We start from the raw sequence: 7240 nt of genomic DNA, 5'->3' as shown, positions 1-7240 counted from the left end.
TATATATATATATATATATATATGCCCATTCAAGAGCGCACGTCCGTGATCTTGTTAAAGCGCGGATGGATTCGTGTCAGCTAGCCTAAGGTTTCTGCTTTTGCTTGGTCCTACTTTCATTTGTTACGCATGATAGCAATATAGATGATGATGACTTTCTACAACCGGTTGTACAAATTCTGCTATGCATGGAAAAAAAAATTTACCAGCACATAATCAAAAAATTTCTAATAAGAACTAGCTTTCAACATGCCAAAGTTTCACCTAACGACCTGCAGTCTACATGGTTACTGGATTTGGCGGAATCACTGTTGTCTTAACAGGAACTGTTCTAATTAAAATGCTGAAATGCAACAAAATAACTTGACTTGACTAGAAAAATGCAGAAAAAAATAATAAAATGTTTTTTGCGACGGGATATTAGGCACACAGTATAATTTATTTATTCAAACATAAATACAAACTGAAACCCAGAGCCTCACTCTTGGGTAAACAGCTAAAAGTTGTTTAGCTACTCATAATTATGAATACAAGTACTTACTTGAAAAAGAAAGACACACCACTCCACACTGACTTGAACAGATGTAAATAACACACTGCTAAGGTTTTCTTACTCCGTGAGAGAAATGATCATGCTCAATTTTTTATGCTCCTACACTAAGACTTAAGGTTCCTTATATAGGCAGCGGAACTCAAACTGAAATTGAAATACAACATAAAAACAGTAAAAAACAGCTCCATTATTCTTCCATTAGCTGACATTTCAATAATTCATTCACTAGCTGGCAACTCCATTATTCATCCACTAACTAAAACAGATTCGTTTTTGATAAGGAAAAGATCACATGTCATCAAAATCTTCAGAATTATTGCCCGATACAAGATCTTCATATCTGCTTCTTGCATTTCTTTCATTTTCCTCCATGTCGGTATCTTCATACACCTTGTAGTGCTTGTCATTTTCAATCTTTTCAATCCACTGAGCACATGCTAAGATGGAATCTATTTCCTTCTTCTTGAGAGATAAAAATAAATCACTACTAATGACCTCAGGATGATCATAGGCGGTAACAATTATTTTTTCTCCAGATGCAAGATAAGTATTTTCTTGATCATCCTCGATGATTTTCTTGATATATTCCAAGGACATGGCTTTTATCCATGGGATACTAGAATTAGGTTGCCCATTGTATCCTTGACACATAGGCTCTAAGTATTGTCCTTGGATAATTCTTATATAGTGGTATGGAGATATGTATTCTGTTTCTCCATTTTTCTTCTGTACCCACTCAAGAGGTGTAGATCTGAACTTAAGCCTGAGAATGTAGTTTGACTTTCTAACATTCTTGACTGTGTTTACTATAATAGTAGGCAATCCCTTTAGATCGTCATTTGATTTTGTCCACAGATTATGAACAAAGTCATTTTCAGCTAACCAAAGCTTATGTTCTTGAGGATGTTCACTCTGAACATTCACAACATATCTTCCTGGATATAGTCCTGGGACGGTAAAAAGTGTTTCTGGCATGACTCGGTCACAAGAATGAATTCCAATGCTATCATGAAATTTGAACCACTCTGATTCTTTTAATGCTAGAACAGGAACTCTAGCGCTTTCTAGACCTTTTAGGTATTTTACCTTGAACATATTCGCTGGGACAACACTCTGTTGTTTATTCCCTTGGTGTGCTTCATACAACTCTTCCGACAGAGCTTGAAGTGATTGTACCATGAGTCCCAAGTCACTTTCCTGAAAGGCAAACATCAGATTATCCAGCAATATTGATTTCTGGTAGAAAGCTAATGTTTTGCCACAACAAAAAATTGGTTCAAGAAAAGTATTTAATTGGTAACCATGAACATTTAGGACTCCCTTAGGAGTAAGCTTGCTCTTTGGCAAAGCAGTAGCCATCAACGGTCTTGTTAAGCCTTTACCGTCTACCGTTTGAGACGGGTTAACCAATCCTTTGCCCTGGGATTAGTCAGATGTGGCTAGTCTTTTAGGACACAGCAGAAAACTCTTAAGAACCTTTTCGATTTCTTCCGGTTGTTCTGGTTCTTTCCCTGGTCTTCTGTTTATAGGATTACGACCTTCGTCGCTTCCTTCACTTCTGCTAAACATCGCTAATTCTCTAGTTAAGGCGTCAGGGAGATAATTTTTGTTACCTGCAATTAATTCCACATTATAATCATATTGATTAAGAAATAATTGTCAGTTTGCTAATCTACCCCTATCAGTAGCCCTATCAAGCTTAAAATTTTTAAAATCCTTTACTCATGTGCAATCTGTGCGCATAGTAAATGGTTTTCCTAAAATGGTGGGAGAATTTTCAATTGTTTTCTTTACCGCAAGAATTTCCTTTTCCCTGTGGGATAATTCTGTTATATAGGGCTGAACTTTCCGTTACAAAACTTTAAGATTTTTTTCTGTGTTGGTGCCTGGAGTTCTTGCGAGAACAACACCAGCCCAAAAATTGTCACTAGCATATGTTTGAAGAATGATCTCATCATTTTCTTCAGGTCGATGAAGTGGAGGCAAATTTTTGTATAGGTCTTTAATTTGCCTGACAATCTTTTCATCATCTTTTGTAAATTTTCAAGTTCAGAACTTGTTTTTGGAGACAACATTGTTGTTAATCCAACAATCTTAGGAAGGAAATCTCTTCCATAATTTATGACACCTAAAAATCTCTGTAGACTTTTAGCATCAAGGATCTTGTTTGGAGAAGGAAATCTCTTCCATAATTTATGACACCTAAAAATCTCTGTAGACTTTTAGCATCAGGGATCTTGTTTGGAAATTTCCAGATTTTCTCCAGAATATGAGGTTGGAGCTTGATAACCCCATTTTTGATACTTATTCCTAAAAAATCAATCTCATCTAGGACTAAAAAGACTTTCTTTTCTCCTAGAACAATTCCATGCTGAACTATCAGTTTGACTACCTCATATAAATGTTTCATGTGTTCTTTTTTGGTTTTGGAGAATACTAATATATCATCAATATAGACGACACAGAAATCTGTCACATGTTTGAAAATATTATCTATCTTTCTTTGAAAAATTGATGGTGCTTGTTTCAAACCAAATGACATTACTAACCATTCGTAGTGTCCCTGTGGAGTTCGAAGGCAGTAAGAGGGATGCTATCTGGATGTATTTTAACTTACCAAAATCCAAACTTTGCACCAAATTTTGAGAAAACTTTTGCTCATTTGAGCGTATTAATCAGCACTCTTGCCTGTGCTATTGATAACCATCCTTAACATTCTTTTTGTTAACATCTCTGTAATCAATCACCATTCTTGCTTTATCTTGTACTTGTTCAGCATGAACCCAAACATACAAGGTATGAGCATGATGAGGACTGTTTAATGGTCTTATTAACCCCTTTTCCAAGAGATCAGCTATATCTTTTCTAAATTCTTTCTGATCTTCTTCTTTGTACTGAGGGATTGTTTTTACATGACAAATGACATTCATGTCATGAAGTATTAATTCACAGACCACTGGGTCTTTTTCCCAAAACTTCAATGTGTTTATATCGATGTTTTGTTTCAGCATATCCTTAATCTCACCAAGGGTATGTTTTTTCTGCTTCTCAAGCTTGGTTTCAAAATGTTTGAGATTATGTTCTTGGACGAAAATGATTTTTTCATTGATCTCCTCTTCGTCTTGTTCTTCTTCTTCTGAAAATTCTTCTTTTAGGAGTACTTCTTCTTGCAGTCTGTACTGCTTATATTGTAAGATCTCTTCAAATTTTGGCTTATAACTATCACCATGATTTTGCTGCGACTTCTGATATTGTGATGTAAATCCTGGACCAACTACGCTTCTAGCGTGTTTTAGTCGCTTTGTCCAGAAGATTTTGTCTCCCTTTTCAAAACCTAGTAGGTTTAGGGGTGTCATTTGTATGAAGGTTTGTTGTAAGATGAACTCATTTCCTAACAGTATATATATCAGCATCTTGATTTTCTGATTGCCAAAGTTCTTCAATGATAAAATCTCCACCTCCGATGGTGATTTTAACCCTTTTAGCAATTGTATCCATGAGAATATGTCTTCCATCTATGGTTCTTCCAATGACACTTTTTCTTGGATCTATTGTCCAATATTTTTTTGGTATAGCAAACTTTTTTACTAAGCTAAATCCAGATCCAGTATCTTCAAACGCATATAGATGATATTTCTTGTATCCTGAAAATTTTAATCCAATTTCCATGTAGTTACTGAATCTGCTTGTAGAGACTGTCTTTACTTGACGTATATCTTGGTGTGGAAGATTTTCTTTTACCTCTGTAAAATGGATTACACCTTTCTCTTTGCAAATTATATCTCCTGTCACCTCTTTAGCATCAGTCTCTTCAATACTCTCTTGTTTATCTGTAGACACTACTTCTTCTTCAGAAGTTGTATCGAATGATATTACCTCCTCCGAGGTTTTATCAAATTCCATTCTTTCAAGTTTAATTCTTTGAATCTTTATTCTCAATATTTCTTTTCTTTCTTCTATCTCATAGCAGTAATCTTCATATTCTTGTTCAACAAGCGGACTTATTGAACTGTTCTTTGTTTTTTTTCTTGCTTCAGCTATGAAGCATTCTCTGTGATAAGTTTTTCCTGACTTTTCACATGATATAGGAGCACCATCCTTCTCAAGACAAAGACAAAAATCACAGGTAAATGTTCCTGGTTTTACACTATAAGAATAAACTATCTCTTCTGTAGTGTTTTCTTTCTAGTTTTTGACTTCGAGAAGATAAACCTCTCTAGGGTTACAATCTTCTTCTGAATCAGATTCAGACTCTTCTGAAGAATCTTCTTCTGACCATGCTGAGTAAACAACCATGTGGTTTTCCTCCTCAGAGTAAACCACCTAAAATCCTTTCATGTTGGCCATCTCTATGACCTCTTCATATTCTTCAAAAAGAGCTTTTGAAGTTCTTTTTTCTTTCTTAGGACACTCATTAGCATAATGTCCTTCTGTTTTGCATAACCAATATCTACATGTTTTCTTCTTTTCATACTCTTGAGAAGTTGATTTTCCATGCGATGTTTTTTTCTTTTTGAAAAATCTCTTTTTAGGATTATGCTTCTCCTTTTTGTAGTTAAAGCTTTTCTTGAAATTCTAATTTCTCTTTTTGTTTCCTCCGAACCGTTTGCGAAATTTTTTTTCTTTTCTCCTCCTTTTGTGTTGTTCTTCACAACCCCAATTGGTTGGTACCTCTAGGAGTTTAGTACAAAAATTATCAACTCCTTTGAGCTGTTTCTTTGCAGCTTTGGCTCTTATGTTTGCTTTACACTGTTCTCTCATCAGCTCTCTAATTCTTTCCGCTACTCCACTAACTGAGAGGCGTTCTAGAGGTTTGACATATATGCTCTCTTTTACAGTCGTCCTCCACGGCTCTGGGAGTTTCCTATATAGAAGATATATCAAATATATATTCTCTAAATCTCTTATGGTGTAGTAGCAATTTAGAAACTCATTCAAGTATTCTTCAAAATAAGCCATGTTGCAAATTTTGAAAGCATATATGTTGGTTCTAGCTGTTTCTCTAGCTTTATTACCAACAAATGATATATCTCCACAAAATTGCTCATAGATTGGTGTAGCAAAAGTTGTTAGAGATTTATCATCTTTTATGCTTTCTAGCCATACTCTACCCTTTTGGGTTTCTTTCCATGCTAGATAAAAAAATTTTGCCGTTCCTGTAAGAGTAGCTTGATAGACTGTTTGTAGGTTTTGTGCCTTAAACTTTCCATATGTTGTGCAAGTTGCCATAAACATAGCATTGACCCAATCATCTATGGCTTTCCTCTTATCTGGAGCCTTGTACATATCTAACCAGTTACCATGCTGTGATATTAACATTTTTGGTATGTTTAGTTCTATGACAAATCTTTGAGAGTTTCTGTCATCTTTCTTTCCCTTGGGCCCTTTTCTTTCAAGAAGTTTTGTATCTCTACCAATTTTGATAATGGTAGTCTGTGGATATCTTGAGGAGTTTTCTCTTTCTTCCATTTTGACATCATGGTAAGGAAAGACTTTTCTTCTTTTCTCAAGAGAATTTTTTTTATCTTTTCAATCAATTGCTCTAGAAGAGCTGGATCTTTGCAGTTTTCTGCTTTATCATAAAGCTCATAAAGTCCTTCTGACTTTAGCATATTTACTTCTCTGTAAGTTCTTCTTCTAAATCTTCTTCCACTACTAGAATAGATTCATCATTTATTACAATTCTAATACTTCTAGAAGTGTACTTCTCTAAAAGTATTGCATCTCCTAAGTAATCTGGAGTTATCACTTCTTAGACTTTCGAGGGTTGCATCACTTCTTCTACGTCTTTCGAACTTGAGATTGATGTCTCATGTTCTCCTATTTTCATAAATAGCTACCCTAACACTTTCTGGCTTTTCTTTAGGGCCAAATAATTTCCACTCTTGTCACATCCCGACCCTTATATTTTTACCTTATTTACTAGCGTGATTATAATAAGAATTTTTACCGTCCCGATCATTGAGTAAATAGTTTAATTGGTCCCTAGAGGGGTTTCGGGGACGATTATGTGCGGAGGATTATTCGTATGAGGAAAATACGACTACGGTAAAAATGGTAAATTTTAGCTAGTAAAAGGTAATTTTTATTCGGGTATTATTTTTCGGGGTGTTTTTATTTTGGAATTTTGGGTTAAAAGGGGTGTTGGGTCGGCTGGGCCGAGCCCAACCCATTTCTTCTTCTTTTCTTTCTCCCTCCCTCCCGATTTTTCTTCTCCTCCCACCCGATTTTCTTCTCTCTACACCCAGCAAACTTCCGGCCGCCCTCCCGCCGCCGTCCGGCCTCCGTTCGCCGCCGGACCGGTTCCGTTCGGTCGGTCTCCCTCCCAGCAACATTTCTAGACCGGTGACAGCCCCCCTAGCGCCGCCGTGTGTGAGCGGTGCCGCCCGTAAGGTCCGACTGTCCCAAACCTTCCCGTTCGCCGGAACTTCCTCCTCCGGGCCACCCAATCCCGGGGCAAGCTTGGTATGGTTTTGTAGCCCTCCAACCCAGCAACCTTGCCCTAAAAGGACTCACTCCCTCTTGAGCTAGGTAAGGAGAAATTTGAGGTGGAAGTTTTATGGTGTTTTTGATGTTTTTAGTCGATTGCCCTAGTTAGGCTTGGAATTGGCGTTTGTGCTAGTTATGAAAGTTGTAGAGCTTGATGAGAGGAAGATGCTGTTAAAATTTCATAGGTTTTGGAGGTCG

The 7240-nt window shown here is 36.6% G+C and overlaps 1 protein-coding gene across 1 annotated transcript in view; it reads right to left on the bottom strand.

Moving 5' to 3' along the window:
- LOC101298439 (eukaryotic translation initiation factor 3 subunit C-like) overlaps window positions 1-595 on the bottom strand; it is a 5221-nt gene extending 4626 nt beyond the window's left edge. The window contains exon 1 of the mRNA XM_004303336.1: window positions 542-595. The gene's annotated coding sequence lies outside the window, so the exon portion shown is untranslated. The remainder of the gene's footprint in view (window positions 1-541) is intronic.
- Window positions 596-7240: the final 6645 nt, after the last annotated feature.

Source organism: Fragaria vesca, linkage group LG6 (genome assembly GCF_000184155.1).
Source record: "Fragaria vesca subsp. vesca linkage group LG6, FraVesHawaii_1.0, whole genome shotgun sequence".
NCBI classification, from domain to species: Eukaryota; Viridiplantae; Streptophyta; class Magnoliopsida; order Rosales; family Rosaceae; genus Fragaria; species Fragaria vesca.
The sequence above is the reverse complement of the archived record's forward strand: the minus strand, read 5'-3'. Positions and strand labels throughout refer to the sequence as shown.